The 13,032-nt window shown below is 43.5% G+C and overlaps 1 long non-coding RNA gene across 5 annotated transcripts; it reads right to left on the bottom strand.

The window, feature by feature from the left end:
- Window positions 1-2,666: 2,666 nt before the first annotated feature.
- Window positions 2,667-12,829, bottom strand: LOC147916705 (uncharacterized). 5 transcript variants are annotated; one of them, XR_015552736.1, is made up of 4 exons: window positions 12,737-12,829; window positions 8,121-8,270; window positions 5,066-5,183; window positions 2,667-4,551 (listed from the first exon to the last, which is right to left on the bottom strand). It is a non-coding gene; the product is annotated as an uncharacterized LOC147916705 (long non-coding RNA). The 5 variants fall into 5 exon arrangements; XR_015552735.1 differs by having other exon boundaries at window positions 2,667-3,328; window positions 4,436-5,183; XR_015552737.1 differs by having other exon boundaries at window positions 2,667-3,545; window positions 4,436-5,183.
- Between the last annotated feature and the right edge of the window lie 203 nt (window positions 12,830-13,032).

A 13,032-nucleotide genomic window follows, 5' to 3' on the forward strand; every position in this document is an offset into this window, starting at 1 on the left:
GATTTCGTCTTTGACCTATGGTATGGTGAGCTTGTATTGTGTCAACTTAGCTGAGCCAAAACTATGTCTCTCAGAATTACTTTAGCAAGTCATTTCATGTGAAATTTAGAATGTGGAACAGTAACCATCTCAGCTTTTCAGTCTTGGGAAGATGGATCAGTTCATGAAACACTGTTGCTGTTCACTCGTGTCACATCTGCTGGCTCACCCGGTTGGTCTGAGGCAGCATCCGGGCCCACAGCAGCTACAGCTCCTCTCCGATCTTCAGCTTCTCCACATTCTGGGCCTGAGGTGTGTTTAACTCCATGATGAAGGGCTCCAGTCCTTATGCCCTTCATCTCAAAGTTGTTGTGAGAGAATGACAAAGGTGCCAGTCTGCCGTCATGATTCCAGTTCAACCTCCAAGTTCTGGGTTGTCCTTGCCACCCCCTCACGCTCACCTCACATTCATCTTTTCTTCTTGACTTCCTGCTCTGTGGGCTTCAGATTCCAACAACAGCCACAGAAACAATCACCTCATATAGACTGTGTAACCGGCTTTCACAGTTGCCTATGGTCAAGTCCTTGCTTCTCTGACAGAACACTGTTAAAGAATTTGGCACTAGAAGTGGTTTTAGCGGTCAGAACTTAAAGAATCGGTTCTCTGAATTGGTCTTGTGTTATCTGCAATTGGTTCTCTGACTTGATGAGATTTAAAGGCGTTAATGACCTTTTTCCCAATATTAAAGGGGATATTGGAAGTCCATGATATGCAGTAGCAAAACAGTTACTTAAATAATCACCCATACATGCCTATAATCAAGTGCCGATAGAAGGCAAGACTTTGGAGGACCAAGTGTTTGTTGCATAGAACATTTTAGTGGAAATTAAGGAGTATAATGGGGTTGGTTGACTGCTTCTAAGTGTGCTGAGAAACTTAGGCAAAGAAAATGATGAGTTAATGACTTTAAATTCCCAGTTCAGTGTTCAATTAAGGAATCCAAAAGCTTCTATGATTGTCCTAAAATAAACCTTTATCTCCTATAGTAGTAGGATCAAGATTTCTGAAATCCACCTAAAGGTTTAATTGTGTAGGTAGCAAATTGAATTCCCAATCTTACTGAGTTTTGTGTGTTAAGGTTACAGCATTGATTAAGAAGAAGTAGGACTCTGAAAATGAGATAGGGGTATTAAAGGGGTTCTGCACTCCAATTCCAGTGTGTGTGTGTGTGTGTGTGTGTGTGTGTGTGTGAGTGTGTGTGTGTGTGTGTGTGTGTGTGTGTGTGTGTGTATGGTTTCCCCACACCAACATGCAATTCTCTGACACTAGCTTGGTGTCCTACAATTCAACTCAATCCTGACTCTATCTACCTGGAGATAGCATCAGATTCCACAGGTTAAGGGCTCAGTCACACAAGAATGCCCTCCACTTCAGATGCCAATCACAAGCCCAGGTTGTTACTTATGCTTCTGACCAATTGGCTACAGATTTGAGGTTCCCATGACTCCCTCCCTGGGTTCCATTAATTTGCTAGAGCAGACTTAAGATGCCAGTTGCAAGTCCAGGTTGTTACCTGTACTTCTGACCGACTGGCTATAAATCAGAGGTTCCCACAACCCTCTCCTCGGGTTTGATTAATTTGCTAGAGTGGCTCACAGAACTCAAGAAACCCATTTACTCACTAGATTACTGGTTTATTACAAAGGATATTAAAGGATACGAATCAACAGCCAAATGAAGAAATACAGGGGGCAAGTTCCCAAACAAAGGAGCTTCTGTCCTTGTGCAGTTTGGGGTCTGGCATGGTGGCACGTGGGTGCGTTCTGGTTTCCCAACCTGGAAACTCTCCAAACCCTCTCCTTTTGGGTCTTTATGGAGGCTTCATTACATAGCCATGATGATTAAATCATTGGTCATTGGTATTGATTCAACCTCCAGCCCCTCCCATCTCCCCAGAAGTCAGGGGGTGGGACTGAAAGTTCCGTGTGATTCATGGGTGGTTCTCCTGGCACCCAGGTGTCATCCTTAGGAGCGTCCAAAAGTCATGTCATCAACGTTGCAAAAGACACCTTTATCACTCTCATCACTTAAAGAAATTCCAATGATTTTAGGAACTCTGTGCCAGAAATGGCATGAAGACCTAATATATATTTCTTATTATAAATCACAATATTGCAGGTATATAGGTGGATTTTGGCGAAACTGGGGACCTCAAACCCATAAATTCTGCTGAGCCTCCTTTGCCAATAGAACAGAAAACCGTGTAGTAGGCAAAGTGTATGGGGGCCGCAGTGATTAGCAGAAAGAGATGCGGCATAAAACTAATATGGGTTCAGATACTGGTTCTGAGCTTATGTTTTTTCATCTATAATTTAGTGATTAAACATTTCTGTAAAGTAGTAGATAATAACAACAATAAACAAACACATAGGGACAGAGATTGGATTGGTGGTTACCAGAGGGGAAGGGGGGAGGGAGGAGCGTGAAAGGGATAATTCGGTACATGTGTGTGGTGATGGGTTGTAATTAGTATTTTGGTGGTGAACATGATGTAGTCCATGCAGAAATAGAAGTACAATGATGTACACCTGAAATTTTTGCAATGTTATAAACCAATGTTACTGCAATAAACAAAAAATTTAAAAAAAAACAAAAAAACAAACAAACAAAAAAAAAACATTTCTGGTATTGTAAATAGCTGCCATTATTAAATCACTATTTTGTGCAATACCTTGTACAGAGCCATTTACATGCATTCTCTCCTTTGATCTTCCCCCAAAACCTAAAGGGCAAATTTTATACTTTACAGATGAATAAATTTGAGACTGTGAAGGTTAAGGTAATTTGCCCCAAATCACGGAGAAAATATATGGCAAAGTGAGGATCTGAACTCAGATCTGTTTAATTTCACAGCTTTTGGTTATGCACTAGGATACACTGCTGTAATGTAAGGATGACCTGACATAACATTTGCAAAGCACTTAGATCAGTGTCTGATGGCTAGCACTCACTAAGCGGTTGTCTTTGTTATTATTCATTCTAAATCTGCTAACCAAAGCCCTTTTACCATTTCTTTTACTTCCCTCAGGTGATGAAGGTCTGAAAACTCTGTCCAACTCTCCCTACTATCAGTCTCTTTCTCTAGGTTAAAGTTCCTTAATTCACACATAGAGGTGAATGACTAATATCTTAACGCTTCTTCTAGAACCTTGTATGGAATCACAAAATGTTAGACCATAGAAGACATTATGACTTCAATTCTTTCTTTGCAGAAGAAGAAACAAGTCCAAAGAGATACAATGAATTATTCGATGTCACATAATGAGATTGTAGGCTGGGATGATAACTCTGTTGAGAAGATTAAGTGAAAGACAAAACATCGGTAAAGCAGGCGTACAAATTCCCTCTAAAGCAACTATGCCAATGATATCACGCGGGGCAATTCTGACTGTAAACTTCTTTGCATGCTGGAGTTGTGGAGAAAGTGATCCCTTGATGAGCGTGAAATCACTTAGTGGGTAGTTATGGGTAATCCTTACAAAATTCTGTTGTTCAAAGAACCATCCTGTAGGAAATTAAGGAATTTGTTTATCAGACTTCTGGATTAAGGGCTGGCCCAGGAAGGTCCCACTCCTACAGGGATGCCAAGCTCCCAGCTGCTTGAGCAGTCATTAGAAATTAGGTGCTTAGTGATGGAGAAAGCCCTATGTTGGGCCCAACCTTACGACTTGGTTAGGACCAAGAACGAGGACTCAGAGCGGTGTGGAAGCTTCCTCCCTTCCTCATCCTGTCTTTCTCTTTCTCAATAATTCAGTCCTGAAGCCATTAGGTGGGGTCCAGTAAGGAAGACATCCACGTCAGTGACAGTGGCCCAGGAGCTGGAGGCCTGCAGTTGAGGAGGACTTTGTGCTTCATGCACTGTTCAGTATATGCATTACATCTCAAAATAAATAAAAGCTTAAAAGTATATTTAATTGACGCTAAAAAAACAATGAATGAAGAACTCATGGGGAGGTATTCTTAGGAAGCCCTCTCTGAGGAGGTGACATTTGAGCAGAGACCTGAATGAAAAGAAAGAGCCAGCCAGGTGGGTATCTGAGAGAAGAGCATTCAGGGCAGGTGTTTGGTGTGTTTGAGAAAGAATAACAGGGCTGCTGTGACCTGAGCCTGATAAGATCTGGAACGTTACAGAATTGGGAGGAAGGTTATAAGGACAGAAGTAAGGAAGGTGAGGAGGCCAGAAGAGGAACCAGCGCGTCCAGGTGGCCTGGAACATGATATAGAGGAGTGCGTACCGGGACCTGTGAGTGGAAGGAGAAAGACTTTGAGATATAATGGTTGCTGACAGCACTGCTGTGTTGGATCCGTCTCAGAAGTATAGAAATCCTCACATCTCTGTCTCATTGGCAGTCGGAACACCTTGGGTCACTGTATAAGCCTGGACAGCTAACTCACCTCTCCAGGTCTTCTTTCCTCACTTGTCCAAGGAAGAGCCAAATCTTCTCTCTCTTCCTTTTCTCATGAAATCGTCTTACATGTTCGACATTAAATATATGAATGAATACTGATAACTGTGCAAAACAGACATTAAAATTACAGTCGCTTTGAAAGTCTGGACTAAAAGTAAGTATAATTTCAGGGGAATTCTCTTTGTTACAGACTCTGAAATCAGAGGGTTTTTTCTCCCATTTGTTTTGTTTTGTTTTTCTTGGCTGAGGCTGAGTAGTTTCTAGGATCAGGCTGTAGGTGGAGCACTTATACTTCTTCTCGTGTTACAGCAATTAAATCAGGAGCATCCACACTTCATGTCTAGACAGAGGACGTGTGTGGAATCATAAGCTCTTCAGACTGGAGGGCTCTGGAAAGGTCATCCAGTCCCTCCCTTGTCTTTAGAAAATCTCGCTCCTGCACCAGCCTGGCATGATGCATCTTCCCTGCTATGTTCCTTTAACTTATTTTAAAGCTCCAGTGTTCCATTCCCAGCCATTTATTTTAGGCTCAACAACAAAATACACAAAGCAACAACCGCCACATAGAATCCAACATGTGCATGTGCACACGTCCCTTCTCCCTGGGACAACATACCACTCTCGATGCTGCAGGATATCAGAGTAGTCCCGACCTTCTGACTGTTCAGTATATGTCGTCTGTGGATTCTCATGAAACATTTTGTCTCAGGTTGAGATTTCCCGGTATTTGGGTCCTGATGTAGAGGGGGGAAACATCAGGTGAATATATTTACAAAATGGCAGGACCAAATCAGTAGGGCAGGATTTAGACAGATGCAACATCCCCCAGGCTCCAGGAAGACACCATTCCCATCATCTGTGTCCTACCCAGAAGGGGATAGAGAAAAAGATTTTTTTCAGTTATATGAAACTAGGATGCTCCTGAAAGTTTTTCTACGAAGTTAATGTCTGCATATCTAATTCTGTTTTTCTATTAGAAATCACAGTGTTTTCCCCTTCTTCAGAAAAACATAGGTCAAAGAGCTAATAAAGCCACAGTTAGGGGTATAGTAAATATTTTTTAAATGTTTAAAGGACAATATTTTCACGATCAGCTATTAATCATATTACACAAAGCAGGTTTCAGAGTGTATATGCAAACTACTCAGCAGGTCTAAATGGCAAAAAAAAACTCATGAGTTATTTAAATCAGATGTTAGACACCTCTTCAATTACACTCACACCCTGTACTCTACAGCAGGAGAGCAACACAGCTGTCTTTTAGTGTTGCAGCCTTTTCCTCCACAATCTTATAAAAAAGCCTAATTGTTTTGAATGAACAGGGTGGTTTGGAATTAGCAGTTGGTTAGCAAGTGGGAGAACATGCAAAGACCACCTTCCTGAAGGGATGTGAAAATTCTCAAACATGAATGTTCAGATAATGTTATTAACATTTAGGTAAATTTGTTCATTCAACTAGTGGTTGTGAGCACCTAGTGTATATTGGGGATTGAGCTAGGAGGTGGGATGGAGCAGTGAACAATTGAACAGGAAGATCAGTCACGTATAGTGAATATTTTCATGGCAAATGTACAGAAGTGCTATGGATCATAAGTCAGCAGGACCTAGCCTGGGGGTGAGGAAAAGTCTCCCAAAAGAATGCAACACTTAACTACAGATCTGAAGGTGACAGGTGGATGGGCCAGTAGAAGAGGGTTCCAGGTAGAAAGAATTGGATGGAGGAAGGTTGAGAGTTGAAAGAGAATGGACCATTAATGATCATGAAGGGCCTTCACGAAGGAGGTCAACGTGGCTGGAACGTGGAATTCTAGGAGGAGACCAGAAAGAGGTTGCGGCTGGAGTATGAGGTAAGGCCAGACCCTGGGTGGCTTTTTTGCCCGGCAAAGAGGTTGGTTTTATCCTATGACCAATGGGAAGACACTGAAGAGCATATTCAGTGAACTGACAGGATAAGATCTGTGTATGAATAATATCATGCTGCCTGCTGTACATGCTGGATATAGATTTGGAAGTTAGCAGTGTGTAGATGTTAATAAGAGCCATGAGAGAGATGGTCCAGAGAGTGTGCCTTGAGTGAGAAAATTGCCAAGGAGAGAATCCTAAAGAGTATTTGAAAGTCAAGCAGAAGAAGAGGAACCAGTAAAGAAACATGGAAGGAGTCAGAGAAATGAAGTTAACAAGAGAATGTTGCTTCCCAGGAACTGAGGTGAGAGACTGCTGCAAAAGGGAGGAAATTGTCAGTGGTGACAAATTTTGCCAAGTAGCCAAACAAACTAAGGACCAAGGAGCATCTAGTGCACTTACACAGGGAGGTCATAGGCGAGCTTGACACAAGAAGTTTGGGTAGAGTGCTGGGAGCGGGAGATAGACTTCAGTGGGACATACAGTGAATGGTGGTGAGGAAATGGAGATGGCTCTTCAAGTACAGCTGCAAATGTGGGAGAAGATAGAGCCAGTAGTGGATGGTAGGGGATTAGGTCAAGGTGCGGGGTGTTTTATTAATTTGAGAAGTTTGGAGGATATTTAAGTACTGAAGGAAGTGACAGATTGGGTGGAAGGAGTTGAAGGAAGTCCAGCGGGAGGTTATTGAGAAGGCTGGAGAGGCTGAGATGCAGAGCACAAATAGAACATTCGCTTTGGATGGAAGGAAGAGCGCACTTCCACTGCCACAGGAAGGAAGGAGGAGAGAATGGGTATGGACCCTGGTACGTCTGTGGATTTAGGGGCAAAAATTTGAGAGTGTTCCTGTCTGGTGACTCTCATTTTTTCTGTGAGGGAAAAAGGAATAAGGGGTACCTTTTTTGATGCACCCATTGTGAAAGCTTAAATATTTATTAAAGAGGAAGTTTTTAAAAAAAATTCGTGAAGTTGAGAGAGAGAGAAAATTCTTAAAATGTTGTATTTTAAAAAACAAATTCAGGGGGCTGGCCTGGTGGTGTAGCGGTTAAGTTCGCATGCTCGGCTTTGGCAGCCTGGGGTTCGAAGTTTCGGATCCTGGGCGCGGACCTGCGCACCGCTTATCAAGCCATGCTGTGGTGGTGTCCCATACAAAGTAGAGGAAGACGGGCACAGATGTTAGCCCAGGGCCAATCTCCCTCAGCAAAGAAAAGAGGAGGATTGGCATCAGATGTTAGCTTAGGGCTAATCTTCCTCACACACACACACACACACACATAAAACCCAAATTCAGACAAATTCATGGTCAAGACAGAGTAGACGCTATACAAGACAGTAAGAGACTCGTTGTGAAAATTCTGCTTGTAACAGTTGATGGTGGGTGCACTAAAGATATTAATTCAAACTAAAACTGTATGTCTTATTCTAATAAACATTTTATGATCAAATCTAATGGTTAGATGAATCGAAACAATTCACCTTACACATCCAGATTTAATGTTTTTTTCTCTGAGCAGTTGAATGAATACATAATCACTAATTGCAGGAGGATTATATTAAAATCAGATGGCTTAATAAACTTTATAGAACTGGATGATAATTAACACAATAACCTGAACTTAATTAGATATTCGTGTTAAATGCTGGCAATAAGCAAGTCCTTTCTTTGATATCCGCTTTAAGTGCATACTAAAATCACAGCATGGCACAATAAGAATACACACAAATAGAGTCAATGAAGTTTGAAAAAATTAGACAAAATAAATGAATCATACTTTTATTCATCTGGAGCCCACCTTGGGGGAGGGATGAGGGCACAGCGAGGCAGCACAAATCTGTTGCTTCCTTGTCTTAACATCATTATGCAGAATCCAGTGTTCTGAACCATAAAGAATTAATCTTTCCAACTCGAGCTGAGATCATTCCTGTGGCATCATTTTTGAGAAGAGGATGGACGTATAAAGCATTAGGAGGGCTCCTCAACAGCAGGAACCAAAGTTCCCTTTGTTATAACTCAACCTACAATTTTCTCTATTTTCAACCCAGGTACCTAGACAGGAAAATTCTCCAAGTAATCATTATAATACGCCTTCAGGTTTTAGCTCCTTGGGCATCTTCTCTACAAAAGTCCCTCGTATTAATTGTCCTCTACAGCAAGGTTGGAAGGTTAACTTGAAACCCACAGGTGTACAAGGGCACAGACTCTCCCCCACCCCATTCCAAATAAATTATAATGACTTCAGATTTGGTGCAGCAGTCTTGGAAGCCACACACGCATGGGTCCTACTCTAGCAAAAGTGCCAGGAACTACTGCCATCAGTCCCATGTCCCTTGGTCACAGTGGAGCAAGTTATTCACAACAGGAGAGGAAACAAACATGTATTCCCTTCCTGAGAGGCACCAGCCTGGTTCCTCAGGAACCTTGCAGCAGCTCGTAGGTACTTTGAACACCAGAGGGCAAGAATGGCTGTACCAGGGTATGTGATTTTTTTTTTTTTTTTTTGGTGAGGAAGATTAGCCCTGAGCTAACATCCGTTGCCAATCCTCCTCTTTTCGCTGAGGAAGACTGGCCCTGGGCTAACATCTGTGCCAATCTTCCTCCACTTTATACGTGGGACGCCTGCCACAGCATGTCTTGATAAGCGGTGCGCAGGTCTGCGCCTGGGGTCCGAACCCATGAACTGCTGGCTGCCAAAGCAGAGTGCACGAACCCAACCAGTACGTCACTGGGCCAGCCCCATGTGATATTTTGATTGTTCCCCTCATCCTTTCTGGCTCTTGCAGGCCAGGACCAAAACATCATATAGCTATTGGTGTTGAAGGGGCCAGGGGTGACCACCAAGGAAGCCGTGCTCATACGCCTCCTTCCCCCTCCCTCTTCCTCTCTCGTTAAAACCTAGTGAACTACATTCATCTTCCAGAAAGGCTCTCCAATCAACCCTGCCTACTCCTGTTCTCTCATTCTCCTGTCCTTCACATAGTTAATTACTCAGAAAGGTCAGGCTTGCCCCTGCTTGGTATATTTTAGGGATGTTTTGTGTGTGTTGTGATGATGTATTCCAGGGAAAGATAACCACCTGAGCAGCTCTCTTTTTTCTTGTTTCCTAGGATGCCCATTCCTGGTTCTGCACATTGCAGGCTCAGACAATGCTAGTCACGATTGGACTGTTTATTTGTAATAAGGGTTAAGTATCCGAGTTTTGGCATGAGACAGACCTGGCTTTGGATCCTGCCTCTTGCCACTTGCTAAGTTTGGAGACAGGGGAAAGTTGTTTAATTTCTTTGGGCCTCATTTTCTTCATTAGTAAAATGAGAATAATTATGCCAAGTATTATTGCAGCATTATCACAGTACCTGGCAGACAGTGGGTTCTCAATCCAGCTGTTATTAAGAGTCTGAGATTTGATCTTTACATTGCACAGTTTTGTAAGGGAAGGGACCATGATCTTTTGTCCCCATGCTGTATAAGATAATACCTTTGTAGATCCTAAGGGCCCAAGGCGAGGGCATTTTCATTTCTCTTTTAAATGGTAAGAAGAACGCTGACCCTGTACTCAAATCTAGATGAGCCTTAAATCAGACTGTATTTACTTAAGTAATACATTTTGACAATCTTATTCTGGGTCTTGACTAACCCAAGTTCAAATGCCACCCACCTTCAGCTAAAGAAGTTGCATGAATTTCCTACATAGATCTAAGAACACAGCTGAGACAGGACTCATGCTCTAGTATATTTTCCATAAGCATGTGATAAATTAAAAGGAAATATTGAACTTTCATTCCTCTCATTTAACCAATATTTATTGGGCTTCTACTAGGTAACAGCTTGTGTGCTAGATGCCAAGGCCGTAATGAGAAATGAAACAGGCGTGGACCTTGTCCACCGGCCCTCATGAAGCTTAGAGTCGAGTAGGGAGATTCCATTGGCAAGAAAACAAATTAAATAAGCTGGTGTGAGCCATGAAACAACCAGCACACTGCAAGCTACAGGGGTGGTGGGGGGACCCGCTTTAGGTAGCGTGGTCACTGAAGGCCTCTTAAGGGGGGATATCTAACTCAGAACCTAAAGGATAAGAAGCCAACAACCAAGGGAAGGGAGAGGGAGAAATTCTGGCATAAAGAGGAAACTACAGGTGGGAGGGTCTGAGGTTGGAAAGTCCTGGCTGTGGTGTCAGCAGCTTGGGGAGTGAGTGAGAGAGGCATTTTCTAGGAAATGTGACCCTGTTCCTCCTGTTGCCTCCCTGAGTATTTCAGGAGCCCATACAAAATGCTCTCAGAAAGCACCTACCTATATATTTCATAATTTAAGAATTGATATGTTATTAAAGCAAATTGGGAGTTTCAATACAGCATAACAATTTATGGAAGGACATTTCAGGATCGGTAACCTGAATTGGTAACTGGAATTGCATTATTATTTTTTAATGATCCATCTCCACCTTTTAGTACAGAAAACAATTACTCCTCAGACGTCTTTGTGTCAGGAATCATCTGGATATTCAGCAGCTGGAGGCACCTTTAATATGTTGCAGGACAATTCTTTTACGATAAATTGTAATACAGTCGTCTCCAAACTTTTCTCTTGCTCAATTTTCTTTAATGTGTTTGAAAATAATCATTGTAAATTTTTTTTACAATTTAACAGAACTATCTACAGGCCAACTGAAAATGTGTTTGGAGCCCTGTGACAATACTAATAATGCCATTGTTAGGTTCAAATCAAGCTTCTTGTTTGGTTAGGTCAGTTTGACCTGCTATTGTTTCTTTGCAGATTAAAATCATACACCCTTCCTTCATCCAGAGAGATGTGGACTCACAAACCACAGAAACTGAGCAACATCACCGCAAAAGTTCTATGCCTCCCCCGTTGCGCCACCCCCCCAATTGCCCTGGGGAAGGGCAGCCTGCTCTGTTTCCGTCCAGAGATGTGAACGGCAGTGCCCAGCATTTACACAGTAGGGAACAGCCCCACACTCAGGGGAGTGGGCCCGCTCCTCTTACTGACTGCTCCTTCCACTCATTTCTCTCTGAGCCCTTTTCATCGCTTCTCTTTAGCAGAGCGAACATCAACCAGTCACATCGACTTAGAAGCACCTCATTGACTTTAACAGCAAATAAAAGATCCTTTGAGAGGACAGAACTCAGTCACCTTCCTTCATGGGTCTTTAAAACATGATCACGGTAATGATAATGAGAGCAACAACCTCCTCCACCATCTACTATTAAATGAATTAATATATGTAAAGTACTTGTTAATGCTTGATATATATTAAATGGGCAATATGTATTAAATATTAGCTATTATGATTATCATCATCATGTATTAAGCACATAAGTTTCAGGGCACTATGCTAAATTCTTTCCACACGTAATCTCATTTAATCATTGCAAGAATTCCATGGAATAGTAGATACTTCATGCTCGTTTTACAGATGAGGAAATGAAGACTGTAAGAAGTGAAGTACTCAGGGCCGGCCCTGTGACGAGGCGGTTGAGTGCGCGCTCCGCTGCTGGCGGCCCGGGTTTGGATCCCCGGTGCGCACCGATGCACCGCTTGTCAGGCCATGCTGTGGCGGCGTCCCATATAAAGTGGAGGAAGATGGGCACAGATGTTAGCCCAGGGCCAGTCTTCCTCAGCAAAAAGAGGAGGATTGGCATGGATGTTAGCTCAGGGCTGATCCTCCTCACAAAAAAAAAAAGAAGTGGAGTGCCCAAATTCACACAGCTGAAACTTTTTAGAGCTGGGATTCAGATCCAGTCTCCATAGCCTGCGTTGTCTATCCTCTAAGTCGATTGTATTTATGTTCAAGTAGGAATGATTTAGGCATAGTCCTTACAAAAGTTTGGGGGACTATCAAGCTGGAAGATTCTCTTGGGGAGGCGGAGTCAAGATGGCGGCGTAGGCAGACTCTGAACTCACCTCCTCCCGTGGACACAGCCAATTTACAACTACTCGTGGAAAAATTACCCCTGAGACAGAACTGAAAACTGGATAAGAGGAACTCCTGCAACAACGGACAGTCCTAGCTGGGGTGGAAGAGGCAGAGACTCCCTTCCGGAGAGGAAAAACGCCGCCTTCACAAGCCGCCAGCGTGACGGCCGGCCGCCGGGAGCAGCTCATAGGTACGCAGCCTCCCTGGAGGCACGGGGCCCTGAGCCGGGGAGCGCCCCTGCTGTGGGCATTTTGTGGACCCAGCACAATCGACACCAGCAGCATAATATCTGACCTTGCCTGCTACTAAAGCATTGGGGAGCACCCCCAGAAAACCCGGTTCACAAAGAAACTAAAACTGGCTCTTAAAGGGCCCACGCACAAACTCACCCGTTCCAGAAAGCATCCTAAAATCACCAGAAAGAAAGGTGCACACTGCTTTGGTGACAAGAGACTCACCTAATAGGCCCTGAGTGCATCTCGGTGAGGGGTGAGACCTCTCCAGGGACTGGGACATTGGCGGCGGCCATTGTTGTGGCCTGGTGTGAGCGTGCTGACACAGACGCCATTGGAGTTTTCCCTGAGACCTGCTAGCCCAGGGTCTCCTCCACCCGCTAGAGCACCGATTTAATCCAGCTCAGCCAAGACAGGCAGCCCACCCTAGAGACTAGCCCCACCTAACAACAAGCCCTCAGGCAACGTGTGGGCCTGCATAGATTGGTGACTGGATTTTCTGCAGCCTGGCAACTGAGCTG

Source organism: Ceratotherium simum, chromosome 7 (genome assembly GCF_057802395.1).
Source record: "Ceratotherium simum simum isolate JZ-2026a chromosome 7, ASM5780239v1, whole genome shotgun sequence".
Taxonomy (NCBI): Eukaryota; Metazoa; Chordata; class Mammalia; order Perissodactyla; family Rhinocerotidae; genus Ceratotherium; species Ceratotherium simum.